The following is a 16,705-nucleotide window of genomic DNA, read 5'->3' on the forward strand; positions in this document are numbered from 1 at the left end:
TGTACTTATGCATGTGCATGCATTTCAAAACCCCGCAACATTCACATAGTGCTTAACGCAGCCCTATACAGCCCTCCCCACCCCCATCTCTGCCCCCTGGTGCACTGAGGCAGAGAGCAGAATGGAGCAGAGCCGTGTGCGGTGACAGTGACATCCATCGCATGCAATGAATAATCAATGAACACCATCTGGTGCATACAACAGGGGAGCACAGCTCCAATCGTTTACTCCGGGATGTGTCTCTCTCGCTCCGTCCCACACTGTCTCTCACTTTTTCACCGTCTCTCTCGCCTGCTCTCTCACCCTCCCTTTCCCACTTTTCCCACAGATGTTAACCACTACGCAGCCAGTGTCTCACTTCCTCTCATCACCTCGTCTTTTTCTCCATCTACATCGCCTTGCCCTGTTCTGCCTGGCCACCACCACTCCCCATGCTCCTCGGTGGCCTCTGTGACAGGCTAGTCATGGTATCCCTCATTCGAATTCAGTGGTACAATTCCCAAGCAGCTAATAAGGTGACCTGTTGCCCTTTAAAGGACATCCACTTTTCTGATTTATCGCAACTGAATATCTTATTAGAGTGGTCTAAAAGTGCTGTAAAAGTACTCCAATTATATGATCCAAAGGACACCTGGTTTAGGAAAACAGTTTCTTACACAGGGCTTAAAAAGGTCTGACTACAACAGTTATATTTTTATACTCCACCCCACCTTTCCTTCATTTTACAGCTTCTTTTATGGCTTCCAAAATTAAGCAATAATACCAGTATTACCAGCCTTCAGTGGCTAGGTAGATTTGCATTTTACATTTGGATCAGATGCTGTCTGACCGCAGACTTGCTGCTTTCTGAGCAGGTCTGTAACTCCTTTCCGGCTCAGCTTGGCACTCCATTTAACCCCCTGTATTTCATCCAGAACTGCTGTCCTGACTTGCTGTCAGCTTCCCTAAACCCTCCGATGTCATCCATCCCTTCAATTTCCTCTCTATGGAAGGTTCTATCTAATTCAGAATCTGGCACATGCAGCTTATAGCATTGAACTCACAGGTGTGTGAAGAATTTTGAGCACAAAAGGTAGCCTGTAAAAGGCACAATGGGCCATAATTAGACTTGTTATTATAACAATAAAACAACAGTATGGATAAATTGTTTTAGCCAGAACAGAAAACTAACGAGACAGGTTCAAGTCTCCAGTCAAGCTTGATATTTCTCTGCATGTTGAAGCAGCGCGCATGGGGCATTCGACATGGCAGCTACATGTGTACAAGTCTGGGCTGCGGTTGCAAAAATTGCGAAGAAGAAGCGAAAGGTTATGACATGGCCTAGATAGACTAGAAGAGAATAGAAGCCAATCTGTTCCATCAAACAGGCATGAGATGGACAACTTAAATACACAGCTGAAACACTTTCTATGTATTGTAAACACACCATCAGAATTTCAAGTGGTAAATCTGCCACTATGTTGATTGCAAACCTCATATGAGCAGCACAAGAACAGAAAGCTTGACAGGCATAGCAACAGCAACAAAGGTTGGGCAGGCCGTAGCAAATGGTCAGTTGATTATGTACTGTCAAACCTCAAATCACTGCTCATCCTTCCAGTCGTGTCCAACACATATTGGCGGCTTTTCCAATAAAGAGAGCTGCACGTTGCAGAAAATGCTCCGAACTCTCAGTTATCTCTCTGGTGTGTGACTAGGCTGCCAAGGCCATGCTTCAGAAAACATAGCATCAAATGTAATTTCTGTCAGTTTCATTAAGTTCAATATTGTCTGTGAAATGCTGAGCAAACCTGAATGACTGGATGGAACTTGATTATCCTCTTGGCTGTAGTAGAAATTCAATGAAGTATTCAATCATCATTCGGATTGTTTAGAGCAAAACTTATCTGCTAATGTAAAGTGTGTTATTAATGTTCGATTGACACGTTTTTTATTGGTACTGATTTAATTTCATTCGCATTTCATCGATTTGGGTTATGCTGTACACATACTGTAGCAGAAAGGCTGTTTTAATTAAAGCCATACTCTTAGCAAGAGATGCTGGTGAGATTTTTGTAGCCTACAATAAACACTTGTGCTCCTTTGGTGGAGCAGCTTCTATGCTAACCTCTTATGGAGCCACCATTTCTGTTTTCAGACGGACAGTCATGCTGTCGTCTAAACCACGGCCACCTGTAGCTGCCAGCAGTTCCTTATAGGATGCTGATTGGTCAGACGCATATCTTGAAGCCTGGCGTGATGGATCCTCACGTTGCGTGATCTCACGACCTTGAAAATCCAGCTGCCTCGCGGGGTAAGCTGATATAACCTCGCCTTCTTCTTCTGTTGCGCAAGGTGCTGAGCAACAAGGAGGCAACTAAACTTGTTAAGGCTCCATTTGCTGGAGAGAAGCTACTAAAGCAGGAGATAGAGGACAACACGGGGAAGGTACATATGCATACAAATAAGAAAAAAAGAATTAGGCTTGGCCTGAGATATCAGACCAGTTGGAATGACCGCTCGCCCAAATTGAAAGATGTGTGTGGAGGCAAGCAAAGGCTTCATTAGCCTCGGGGCTGCAGGGAGAACGCTGCCAGCTACTGCAAAGTGCAAAGGTTCATCAAGTCAGCATGCACAGAAAAGGCTCTCGTTTCATCCTGGCACAGAACAGGTGTAAGTTTCATTTACATTAAGAGAAATATATGTTTTTGGCTTGTTAATAAAGAAAGGGAGACTTGCAGCACAACTGGGACCTGACATTCAGGCTGCTTGATGTAAAAACATGTAAATTGCAGCCCCTCTATTTCTAAGCAGATATAAAACTCCATTCAGATGCAGCTCCTTCTCCAGTGTTTCTCACCTGTGAAGGGAACTGTAACAACCACGGACGCAACAATAAACTGACAGGAAGATAAATCTGCTGGCGGAAGTTTTGGGTAGAAAGTCTCTGAGCTGCAGATATATCCTCTTTGAGGAAGCTGACATTTCCGCAGCAGCATTCACGATAAAAAGTAATATAACTGTCCAGTGTTCACCCATTTAGTAAGAGCAAACACATCCAAACACATTTACTTGTGGCAAAACATTTTCTTTCATACATTTAGGCTTAAAAAACAACTAACTTATAATGAAAACATACATTTTTTTAACAACCCTCCCTCTCTACTCTTTCAAAAGGGACCAGTCTTTTTAATAAATCCTATTAGTTTACACTTAAATGATCCCTATCTGCATTATGTTCTACCCCTAATCCTGTCTCTCCAAAGCGATTGCAAACTGCTGTCATTTTGCACCCTGGGGGTGTCCCATTCTCCCAGATATGTTTCCTCCCTTTCTTCCTCTGTCCTTTCTTTCGTGACAAAGGAACTGATGCTGAAAACAAACAACAACTGTTATCTCCCTTGCAGCAACTTTACTAAAACATTGTGCGATCCTTTTAGGATGCATCCTCATGTCACCCTGGCCAAATACAAGCTGCTACGCCCCAATCGCTGTCAAGGCGGCAAATTAGCAACAATGACTGACAAGCATGTGTTCAGTAGGGTTGGCGTAACTTTTCTGAGACAATATGTTTTGTACTAAAGTCTTTGTTGCAGCTCAGTAAAGAAAAGCTCACTGAGCAGTTAGCAGTTGGCTATAGGATTTGAATATTGGCCGGTAAACTTGGTCTGTAACTGATGCAGAGTCTGATGAAGATAGTAGGAAGCACCATTTCTATTTCTGTTCACTTCTCATGAGGAGCGAAGACGACAGAGAGGAATTTGCAATGGTCACAATTCATTAGCTTGAAAACTGGATAACCCAGTGATGATGACACGAAGACTGAGAGTTAATGATTTATTACCTGTTTTCCTGCACTGAATCCCCATTAAGAATAAACCATTTACGTATTTGAACCTAAACTGGCAATAGACCTTTTTTTTTCTAACTTATCATGATGAAATAAATGTTGATTACACAGCGTAATGGCTACAGATAATGACCCCCTTGGCGTTTAGATTGCTTCCCTATAAGCCCCGTTTTGACTATGCAATTTTGTCTGCTAGCGAAAATGAAGGCTGACTGGCGATCCAGTCTGGCTGGTACCATTTTAATCCACTTTCATGCCTCCATTATGGACTAAATGAATGAATAAACTCACGCTTTTTCTCATAATGTTTCCTTCTACTCCCCCCTCCACTCTGATGCCAACCCCTTCTGTTATTAATTTGCCCGAAGTAATACCCAAAGTATGTTATTACTCCACAGAAAATTACAACAATTTCACTTGACCTCCTCTGCGGACGTGCTTCTTTCTTCTCTCTCATTTCCAAAGTGGTGTTTATAGTTTCTTCACAGAAATGTGGAGAGAAATGCTCTGTTGTTCGTAGCTGATGGGCTCTGAGGAAAGCAGACATCGATCTGGTTGTCTTTGTGAGAGCAGCCAACAATAACACCACTTGAAAACGCTATCCGGCCACTCCCCCCTGTCCTGCAGTAACCCCTCTTCCCACCACTCTCATCACCTGGCCTTCCTCACACATTCTCACCTGCTTCCCATTTCCCTGATCAGCCTGGCAGTATATATATATATACCATCTCCTCTCCTACTCCACTAGAATGTCTACTTTGCATCTGCTCCAGCTTTCCTTGCTTGTTCTAGCTGCCTGACCTTTTGCCTGCTCCCCAGACTGATGATCCTCTGCCTGACCCTGAGCTGGATAAGTTTTCTTGATTCCTTGGTTGACCCTTGCTTGCCTTATGAATAAAGTAAACAACATCTCTGCATGTTGTGCCGCCGAGTCCACGCTATGAGCCTTTTACTGTCTGGTTTCATAATTCACCGTGTGACTTACAACAAATGGGAGGGCTCACAGCAGCATCGAGTGTGTAATATACATGACAAAGCTGTCCCTTTGTTTTTTGAACAGCAGCTACTGCATGCTGGTCTTCTGAGTGCCAGGTACACTCCCAGAGAGACACGGCTTTGCCTTTAATTAATTTCCTGAATGATTGAGCACAGTTTAACAGCCATTTCCTTCCTCAGTGGCGGTAACGATGAAAGCAGCCAAACAGAAAGGAAAGGCTATTTCTATAAAAGCTGTCCTGTAAATTAAAGTGAACTCTGTTGGTTCTGGGAGTGTGTTGTACACAGCGCTATGTAAAAAGGGATGCATTAAGCTGACAAGCTCGGGATAAAATAGGTTGCACAAGGTGATCAGTTAAAATGGTAAACAGAATATAAAAATTCATAGCAAGAGTCAGCAGATTCAAATGTGTGAGTTTACTGCAAAAGTTAACTGTAAAAGACAGAGCATGTCTTTACTGCCGCTGAGGAACCATGAACGTCACCCTGTGACCCACTGGGACTTGTCTTTTGTCAGGCAGAACTCCCAGAAAACACCAGGAGGGACTTGTCTTGCCCCAAAATTCACTGGGGTGAACTGCTCAGTGGCTCCTCCATTGGCCTGTGCAGGCCTATCTGGCATGCAGCCCCTCAATGGCTGGCACATGCAGACCAAATATGGCTGGAAGACAAGAGAAGAAAACAGTCCTTTGTGTTTAGTCTGAAATGATTTCAGCTTGTGGCTCTTGGCTTGAGATTACGCGGGGAGGATTTCCAGCTCCCTCGCCAGCGGATTGCTTATGCTTATGTTCTTTATGGGATGAACCGATGCTGATGCCACCAGCTAGACAAACAATACATCACAACAGGCCATCAATTACATCCACACAACGTGTTAACTAGACACTGACATTTTTACTTTTTGTTCCAGAAAACTTCACAGCTTTAAAACCCGAACGGACAAATGTTTCTTTCCCTTCCCCATAAAGTGAAGATATATACTGCTTTTTAATGTCCAAGTCCACACTCCCTCTCCGCTGGTGTACCTTTATCCTCATTTAATTAAGGCAAGTTAAGGGACACCCCCCACTGCTCCCCGGGCTGAGCGCTGCCACTGCTGTCGACCTCTCTGCATAAGGAGGAAAAGCACGTCAACAGGGTGGTAGGCTGCTTTTTATTAGCTAACTCAAGGTTGAAGCCCCTCTGTTCTCGCTGCTCTCATGTACTCTGAATTCTTAGAAAACAACATTAACTGAAACAAAGCAGTCAGTATCACCGACTACTACTGCAAACAAGCAGAACCATCAGACCTTGTGTTTGTAAATGGACAGAAAGTCATCGCAGTCCTCTACCTCTTTTATGCCACCATAAAAAAAACAAAACAACTTTTATTATGTTATATTGCCTGTTGCATGTTTGACACGAGGTTGTTCCTGTTTGTCCCTGGTGAATGCATCCTGTTTACTTAGCCCTGAGGGGAACAGGATTGAATCACCAAGAGCTGCAGGACTTGACTCACCCACGCAGCACTACATCCTCGCAAGGCTGGTGGTGATAGCCGCTGGCTGATGGGCCTCTTCTGTCTTTGGTCAGCCTGCTCTTCTTTTGGTACAGACAGCTCAAGATTGAATATATAAAAGAGTGGATGCGCTTGTTACATAGTCCAAAACAGCAAATCAAACAAAAAAAAATCCCCTTTGCACAGTTCAACAGCTCCTCGGTTGCTCTCCTGCGTGTCCCTGGTGTGTCGCATTAATGGCTAATTATGAGGAGGACCAGCACCATAGCAACCCTGCAATCTCTTCCTACACATAGGTACAAGTCCATCGAATAATCAACAAAATCCATTGCTTGCAATTGTCCTTCAGTATGGAACATCGAAGCGTTGTCTGATCCGTCTCCCGTATCAGCAGGATAGTGTCATTTTCTGAGCTTATGCGGCTATGGCTACGGTTTGATTAGGTTTAGTCACAGTAATTACTTGCTGAAGGTCAAGGGACAATCAGTCATGGTTAAAAGTAATCAGCTGTCTGAACGAAACAGGAGGCAAACAATCGAATCCCATGCCAAAATCTGGCTTTTGTTGAGTCTTCCAACCACCCCAAACTCTTTCCTCGATGGACTTCGTGGTTCTATAGCAGCATCACATGTTTCACACGTTTACTCCTGAAGAACCACAGTCACAGTTCCTTCATCCACGAGAGGACTTTCTCATTAACTGTAAACATGCGCGGTCCAAACGGCTGATGCTGACCTGCAGTACAGTGTGCAAACTGCTATGAAGGAAACAAAGCAGATTATCGAGACAAAACAACAAAACCGGCAAAACAGCTATCAGTGTGGTTCAAAGTGCCATATGTTTCCTCCTCTGCAGGTTTAGTTTCTGCAATTCTGAGTGGAAATGAAAACAATATATTTAACATTTCTATTACAATCCATTATTTAAGGATTCAGCTGCAGAAAGGCCTCAAATGTAAAATTTGCATTGATTTTGGAGATTTTTTTGAAGGATGTGCCACAGTAACACTGGAGAGAAAGAGAAGCAGCACTGAGTGTGAAGATCTGCAGACTGATGTGTGAAAACTGAAACAACTCACAGAGGACTCAGACAGGAAATGAGCCGACGGGATGTACTACATAACTAACGTTTGGCTGCTTTTCGATTAGTTCCCACTTTCCATGAATGCTATGGTGCAAATTTAATTTGAGGAGAGCTGTGGGTTTAGGTTTTCATGGGCACTGGACTGTGGGTGTTATTTGGTGGGATTTTAATGCTGCATTTTCCTACTTTCATCCCAACGCCCATAATCAGTGATCTACAGTACATTTGCCCTTCTCTCCTGCCCTATAGGGACCTGCGGAAACTGGTCTAATCTCAAAGAAAGGAGCACATTAATGTGCCACATGGCTTGAAGCCAATGTCTCACTGAAACCTCTGACGACCCCGGACAGGAAATTGGCAGCACCTTTTTATGACCTCGTCTAGATCAGGCTTTAACCCAAAGGCAATGTACTCAGAACAGTCTCAAAAAATGCGAGAAAGCAGCCACTGCGTGTAATTGAAGCAGGTTGCTCCCACAAGTCAAGATAATGTAGCTCACATCCAATTTACCTGCAAAAACACTACAAACTGTTGAAAAAGACGACTCTAAAAACACAGGTGCAAGCTCAGTGACTTTGTTGGCTCCACAGATATGCATGAATTGTTCTTGTAGCATCTGTTTTTTTTTTCTTCTTAGCACCAGTCAAAGGCTAACAAAGCAGAATGAGCACAAAGGGCTTTTTTTTTTCTTTTTTTTTTTTTGCCACAATCAGGCTTATGCAAACTAGAACAATCATAAATTCCTCCTTTTGCCTCATTTCTTCCTTTCATTTCATCCTCTTTTATCAGCAACACAGAAATCCTGGATTCTACATTTCATCTTCCCATTAATAGATGCCAGCAGTGCTCTAGTATGCAAATTCATAACAAAGAGCTTTGGATAATCTAAATTGCCCGTTTATTTCGAGATTTCTCACATGATAACATGGGGCGAATTCTGCAACAGAGCAGCAGATGTAAAAAGTTCCTGTTTCATTCTCCAAATATGTCTGCTCTCCTTATTGAAAATACTGTTTGGAGATTCGACATCAAGTAATGGCAAATCTTCAGAAATCACGCCTCACCATCTTTTGCTCTCTGTGGAGTCGTTTCGCTGTCAGCTGCAGCACTGGGGTATGGATTTCTGAGTCAGGGGCCTGGAATGACATAATGATATATACACAAAGCAGCTGACAAACAAAGAGTGATGGCAAGACAAGGTCATGTTTTCAGTACGGAAATAGGATGTCTCTGTCTCTTTACACAGAGGAAGAGAGTCCAGGACGTGGTCGGTTATACTGATTGTCTGTCTCATCTGGGAGGCTGTGGCTGGGAGCAGAGCAGAGCTATGCACTCTATTTTACCGTGATATTAATCAAAGATGGGTGAGTAATAAATGTCAAATTTGTTGCAGTTAGAAGAGTGAGGCTGATCAAAGTGGGTGGTCACAGCAAAGCACAAATACCACTGAAATAGATTGTGAATCCATAAAGCAGCAACTCCAACAACTTTTATCTCTGTAGGAAGCCACTGATAATTACATTCATTCCCCGCTGTCTGACCTTAAAGCCCCGAAAACTCGCCTCGCTTCATATCTTAAATATTAAATATTCACATCTAAATAAGCAATCATAGCTGAAAAAAGACTCTTTAGTATTATTTATCGAGGCCCCTGAAAAGCCTGTTTAACGTCTTAATTTTTTCTCAATAATATTAAAAATGAATACGCAACAATCAAAGTTTTGAAAAAGACATCTTTAGGTATTATTTATTAAGAGTAATTGCACTAAACTCAACATGAGCTGCTTATTTAAGGCACTTTAAAGAGTTAATCAACCCAAATTGCGGCAAAATCTATTTAAGATTTTGAGATACTGTCTCTGAGATTTCTGCACCCTGATGGAGGCAAATGAAATTTCATCTGTGATGTGCACAGCGTTGAGAAATAACATTTCTAAAATTCAACAGCTGTCTTTCTGTCTCCCCAGAAACGCTGGCCCCTCTGAAATCTACCTCTGCCTGTTTAGATAGTTTAGTCAGCTTGTGTGTTATTTGCACTCTGTGAATATGTTCAAGGTGAAAGTTTCTGATGTCTGGGGCAGCGCGGTTCATGTTGTGGTTGATTATGGAGCATCCTGTTTCCAGGTGCTGGGGAGCACTAATGCATATGTGATACACGTTGTATAAAGCATTTCTGGCTCCAAACAGCTGCGCAAAGTGTTGATAAGTGATGTCATTTGAGTCAGTTGAGTCTGAAAACTGCAAGTTTGAAAATTAGTAAAATCTGGAGGCGTGGAGTTCGACAGAGGTGAGTGCCAGATTTCTGTAGCCCACTGCTCATCTCTGCTAGAAGCTAGCGGCTTAAAGCTACATTAGCTGCTACTAGAACATCACATGCATTGATTTTGACTCTTTCGTCTTCATTCTCCATCATGATGATCGTCATAGGAGTGCAATGATAAATCAGTGGATTACTCTTTCAACAGAAATGCGTCAGACAAACAACTCGATTGTTTTCTCAGAAAGAGGCTGCAAAGTCCTCTGAATTAACTCTTGTTTGAAAGCGCATCATGACACATGATGGTCCTGTGATAAATAGTGAAATTCATGTAAAGAAAGCAGCAAAATAGAAAAGCAGACATGATTATTATTGTGTTTATATGAGGTTGGGTGATGTTTCCTGAGCATACATTGATGCACAACACTTGCAATGTACACGTAAGCTTGCAAATATGCAAATATGCACGTAAAATGAAGGGAAAACACAGACAATAAATATTCTTTCACCTTCTGCACACATCCAAGCATCATCCATCTTCTTTCTTGGCTCCCTCCCACTACTTCTCTGTCTTCACCTCCTCCCCTCTGAGGTCTCACCATATCCACTAATTAATCAGGTCGTACATTTCATCCCAGAACAATGAATTATGAACTTCTTCCTTTGCTCTCTTGCAGCAACACATGCTCTTTGACACACACTACACACACTGGGAGAGGGACTACTGTATGCACAAGGAGTGTATCTACTTTAACACTATGTCTGCATCAGATGTGATGTTTTATGGGGGCTTACAAAGTGAGGTCAACACAGCCAATCTCATTTGTTTGTTCTGTTTCATTGTGAAGGAGGTGCATTTCCTCCCCACATCAGCTACAGAAATAGGAGAGAAGCAGCAGGAGTGAAAAGAGGAGGTGGGGGTTGGGGATGTGATCAAAAGGACGGTGTCTTATACAGCACATGAAGCTGTTTCATCATCTCTTGATCCTCCTCTGACACCTCATATGATGGAGTGCTAGATCTGGGGGAGGTGTGTGTGTGTGTGTGTGTGTGTGTGTGTGTGTGTGTGTGTGTGTGTGTGTGTGTGTGTGTGTGTATGATAATACTGCACCCATACAAATGTCAATTCCCTTAGTGATCTAATACATAGTTTGTGGAAGATATTTTTGTCTAATGATAGCATGATGGGTTTTTTTTCATACCAAGTAAATGGTGAATCTGTAGGTATAATCTACTCTGTGCAGTAGTTTTCATTGGTGGCCGAGTTCGCCATCGCCACAGTGGAATCAAATTGCCTTGACACACAAGCAATTTGCAGGAAGTGATGCATAGCCTCTGTGTAACCTAGAAGATTACATACAGATTACATTACGGAATCTTGTTTACTTTCGCTCTCATTACGCCGTATCGTTGCTGTATTAAGGTATTCCAAATGCAACCGAACATTTCCTGCTGCTGCACCTTCACATTAAAAGCATATAACCAGCAAAACACGAGCTGACTTCTATTCTGAGGCAGTGACAGGAAATGAAATGTGGTTGTCTCAGACATTTGCACTGACTGACTTACTGGACTTTGCATATTTATCATTGCTAACTTAATCACAGAGCCTGCATGTTGGAAAATGAAGCTAGAGGGGTACTCAGACTCTCCGTTATTGGCTGGCTTCTTCATTGAAACAGCAATAGTTTGTTTGGCTGCACTGCAAACAAATACACCAGCTGCTCTCATGTTGTAGCTGTTGGAGGAGTGTTTTGCTGCCCCCAGAATTCTGTGAAGTGTAATATTAAACGACACTTGCTGTTACCACCAGTAACCACAGGTGTCACCAAATCCACCAAGACTGACGTCTTTAAGATTAAACCATTGAGCTCCATGCAGTTGGGGCTAAGAACATGAACTCAATACTCTCTAATTCAGCTCGAAATTATTAATAAAACATGATAAAATCCGATTTGAATATGAGATTGTGTAGAGAAATGAAAAGATCATAGGACTGCAGATCCAGAATAGTGTGATGGATAAATATAGCTAGAAATAGACTGGAGCATATGACATGTTGAATCCCAATTACCAGAACTGGGCGGCCACAAAGAGGTCTGGATATCAGAGCTTTGTTATGTGGATTTTCAAAGCAAAGTGAGACAGGAACTCACCAAAGAATCCAATTATCCGTGCCCAAGTCGCAGGTACTTTTGAATGCGGACCTTGACTGGTGTACTTGTACTGCACATTTGAAGACCGGGCCTTCAAGTTTCACCTCTATTCTCTATGCAGGACAGCAGCTGCAGTGTACCTTACATGTAAATGTAATTCACTCTCTTTGTTAAATTCTGTTTTATCTGCCAAAACTGCCAGGGTGTAGGTATAGCCACAGAGTCAGGTTTGCTATTAAGAGTCATAGGCATACACTGCGGCCTGTTATGAACAGTATTTTTCAAGTACGGTGCACTATTTTCTTTAACCAAATGTCTTTAAGATCAAATGGAAGCCTCTGTCCTTTTTTATCTCCTCCAGAAAAGCTCAAATGTCTACTTGAAATTTTGTTTTCAGGTATTTCAACAGATGCTTCAATGCTGTTTTGATGTCGTTCAAAAGGATAAATCTGACTGACTGAAAAGCATTTTCCATTAGAGACGTCTTGCCTGGTGAATGTATGTGTCTCTCTGTCGGCTGCCTTTCTCAATAAGACAAAGGGTCTGCAGACCTGCTAGCAGCTCTGTGAGGCTGTGCTTGGGTATAGCAGTGCGTTGAGCTAAATGCTAATGTGAGAATGTCAAAATGCCAATGCATCCATACTGATGTTTAGCAAGTAAAGCACCTAATGTTTACCATGTTTAGCATCTCAGTTTGGGGTGTTAGCATGCTAACATTGTTAAGTAATATTGCTAATTTACTATTATCTGACGTTTTTCAAGTATCTGGTCCTAAACCAAAGTATTAGAAGATTTTGACATGATGATGGCGGCGATAAATTAAAAGTTTGCAGTTCACAAACTCGATCACATTTCATTCATCCAATAGTTGTTGAGGCATTTCACTCAAAACCACAAATGTGATGGTGCTAGAGGAAAATTCAGAATCAACAAAGGTATTAGGATTCTTCCTCTTGACACATTCAGGGATCTTCCTGCTGGACTAGTCTTATGAGTCGTTTTTCCTCAACCCTGGTACTATATAGCCCACGTACAGATATTCAATAGGCCATCTTAGCTGCGGACACACAGCTGATGCAGTCTCTACTAGCAGGTGGCAGTTGCCATCACTACTGAAACTCAAAGTGTCTAGCACAAGTTGCCAGCTGGCGGTGCAGAGAGGGTGCGGAAAAAAAAAAGAAAAAGGAAAAGGCTTTACTCGCTCACACTGCAAAGCGTGCTAAGGTAACAGATGTATCTAAGGAGTCTGCAGGTGATGATGAGGACAAGAGGGGGAAAACATTAAAGAGGTGTGAGCAGGGAGCAGCTTTGTTGGGCTTATATGCTAATTGCTGTGAACTAGCTCAGTGACCTAACCAAAGCACAAAATGTTTCTGATCAGCTTGGGGTTTCAGTGCAGGTTTGACCATTTCCAAGGTTTAACTTCAGACTCAGTGTACAAACATTTGGAGAAGTGGCCAACTGTTGTATTGAGTCTCACAATAAGTGTTTTTATTCACCTACTGGGATCCTGAAGCTGAGTTTTTTTTGCTGAGATAAGGACTCATTCATCAGGAAATGAACTGTGGGTTTTGTATTGAGCACTGACCGCCTCCTTGGTGGAGGTCTAAGAGCATTTCCTAGTTAAGTATCTTGTTATCCTCATGAATTTCTAATGCTTTGCCTTCATCTATTTGTACTGATATTGGCTTAATAAACAACCTCAGTTTTGTAAGCAAGTGAAAATATTAAACAATAATAGACTAATTAGGTCTAAATAGGCTAATTAGGCCCAGATTGTCTGCTCAGAAAAATTCTGGCCTTTGGACAAATGAAGCCGAGGACCTGTGCTACACAGTGAGGCTAGAGCCCATTTCTGATTTCAGAGGGAAAATATAGTTGAAGTTCCATTACTGAAAGGTGTCCATGTCCAACAGCATGGTCACCTGCTTTGATGTGGTCAGAAGTGTCAAGAGCAATGAACTGATTTGATTGGCAGATGAGAGGTGGTGCACATTCAAACGAGAGAACCAATCAAAAACAACGCTCAAAATTTGAGTTTCAGCACCGTGAAAAGATGAAAGCATCAGAATAAATGTCATGCTCTACATATAAGAAGATTTTGCCAAATGTGTTCAGATGTAACCCCTCTGTAATCACCAACTTTTACTGAGTTCTTGTAATGTAAGTCAATATTTTTCACAGTAATTTTAACAAATTACAATTGCATTTATTTTGCTATTTAATTAATAGGCATATAATATTTGATAGCCAGCCCAGCAAGGAAAATGGTTGGTTAAATACTCTACAGGTGAACATGGCAGGGAAAGGATGCAGGAGAGGGGAGCGGGAGCCAGATCCAATTAGAGGTGCATTACTGAATGTTATTATGCAACTGTGAAGTAAATTAGAGCAGCATTGATGCGATCAGGCTGGATGAGTTCATTCAACTTATTTATTGTTGCACTCCAAGAAATAGAATGAGTGGCATAATACACTTCATATGAATTTGTGATGTCAAGGTTGGACTAATGAGTCGATTCAGATTTGGTTTATCAAACTGGGGCCACTTGACAGCAAAGTCTCTGGCTGCTTTCGGTTGCCAGTCCGCTCCTGCATCTGTGCCACATTTTATGGCAGTCTGTCCAGTAGTTACTGAGATAATTCAATAAAAAAAATGAAATGTGAACCTGCTGGTGGCACTGCATGAAAAGTGATTACCAAAGTTAATGGGATTCATCCTCTGGGGACCGTGAACGTCTGTGAAAGATGTAATTGCAATCCATAATAATTGTGGAGATGAGGCTGAACCGACCGCTGAAATGACACTGCCATCCTTAAAGCTGAAAATATATATGATCCAAATCGATGAAGCAGAGGACGAGAATTTCATCAAAAAGGACAGCAGAGGTTGCAAGGAAAGCATTTGCGTAATGGATGATGTAGTCATTAGACTGCAAAACGACTCAGATGATGTCATCAGGGTTATTCTCTGTTACTGTTTCACTGTTTGACCAGGCTGAGCAGCACCTGAGCAACATATAAACTGACCTTCAGTTGCAAGATGTTTGTACTAAAATCATGCCCAGTCCTCATTTCATGGTTTCCATTGTGTTTTTGGTGTCCAGCCACAAAGATCATGTTATTATCAGCCTTACTTTTGATGTCACTCCACAATCAATTCTTGTTGCGCTGATTACAAACATGTTTGGGGACGCAATCTTTGACGATAATGCATCATTACGCTTCAACCTGAAGTGCTCGGGTTTGATGCCAAAACACATTTTCATATTGCACAGCAATGTCATAGCAATGGCATCATAATTGTCCCAATATTTCACAATATGGTGTCAAATCTGCCACTCACCTCTGCTTCAGGATGAAGTAACGAGCGTCTCAATTTCTAATAACTGTGAATGATTCACTCCCAACATAAGAAAGTCTATTTTAGGAATAACAAGGGGGAGGGGGGGAGAATCAGAGATTCTTCTCCCAGTTATTGAATAATTTACAGACCTTGCCAGTGTACTCATTAAGGCTCTACAGTAGGCAGACAACGAGAGGGGGGGAGGGAGATTGCTGTCAGATGGAGAGGGAGAGAAGAAGAAAGATCGGCTATTTGGTAGGACTGGTAAGACTGCCGTGAGGAGAGGGGAAGGAGAGAGCAAGGGGGATGTTAAATACATGAGAAGAAAGAAAGGAGAACAGAAAATACTGGCATGTCGAGGGAGATAGAAGGAAAAAAAAAACAGTTTCTGTCAGTGTCATGATTAAAAGATTTATGGGAGCTGAAGGGGAGGGGGGCTGACTCTTCCCACAGCCACTCTTCCTTTTGTCTTCTTTGAACTTGGGATGTGTCGACAGGCTAAGGGAGTTTGGTTAAACCCGACTGATCGCAGATATGAGGTGCCGTTTGGTCTTTGAATTAGCAGGTCCCAGAACACACTCGGAGGGGAAGGGAGGAGAGAGGAGACAGAGGAAGACGGAGCGAGGGAGGTGGGGAGGGAGCGGAGGCACGAGGGATTGGAGGGTGGCTGAGAAAAAAGGTGGAAAACAGAAGGGTGGAGCCAGAGAAGAGAAAGATACACAGACAGATAGATGAGGAGTTGTTAGTGGGGGTGGGTGAGAAAAGCTTTCACTGGAAGATGATGATGCACTCTCCCATGATCCTCTCTTGTCTCTTGTAGCACCATTCTCTGCTATTTACCAGGCTATTTGGCAGGCTATAGAACAACAGAAATACTGATGGGGGTTGGGGGAGTTCAGTGTGCAGGCTCTGCTGTTGTAGCGCTGTCATTAGCCATGTCCACATAAGTGCAGATGAAATGCCAACACTCGTGGCCTAAATTACCTCTGAGAGTTTACTGTTAATGTGTCTGCAGTCGCTTGACTCTCACACCTGACTTTCAGTGTGTCATAAGAGGATTTTCCACGCCCCCCGCCCTCATTGTCTTCCCCTTCTCCAGTAGCTCTGCATTCATACTCCATTCCACAGCTCAGCATATATACTGTAAAATATGGAGCGCCCAGATCATGACAAACCACCGTGTATCTCCCTTTGTGTATCCCTGAATATTTCATAAATGGCACACAGCAGATGTTGTTGTAAAGCGCATCAATATTTGATGCACTCTCTGTCTCCCTTTCTGATGTTTTGTATTCTGGTGACATTGGCGACGGCATTCATGTTGGCTTAACAGCCACTGTGGTTTTGTCTATTATGAAGCATTAGGTATGAGCCGTGTACTGCTCGCTGGTTAATGGAGAAAACAAGTCACAACACTGTGCAAACGTTAGCGGCATGATCAGCTTGCCTGTTTGCAGGTGGCTAATTAGCGAGGCATGTTCTTTTTTCTCTCCCCCGATCCCTCATTCCAGCGTGTCATACTTCTCAATGAGTTCCTTTA

The sequence above is a fragment of the Chaetodon trifascialis genome, chromosome 20 (genome assembly GCF_039877785.1).
Source record: "Chaetodon trifascialis isolate fChaTrf1 chromosome 20, fChaTrf1.hap1, whole genome shotgun sequence".
Taxonomy (NCBI): domain Eukaryota; kingdom Metazoa; phylum Chordata; class Actinopteri; order Chaetodontiformes; family Chaetodontidae; genus Chaetodon; species Chaetodon trifascialis.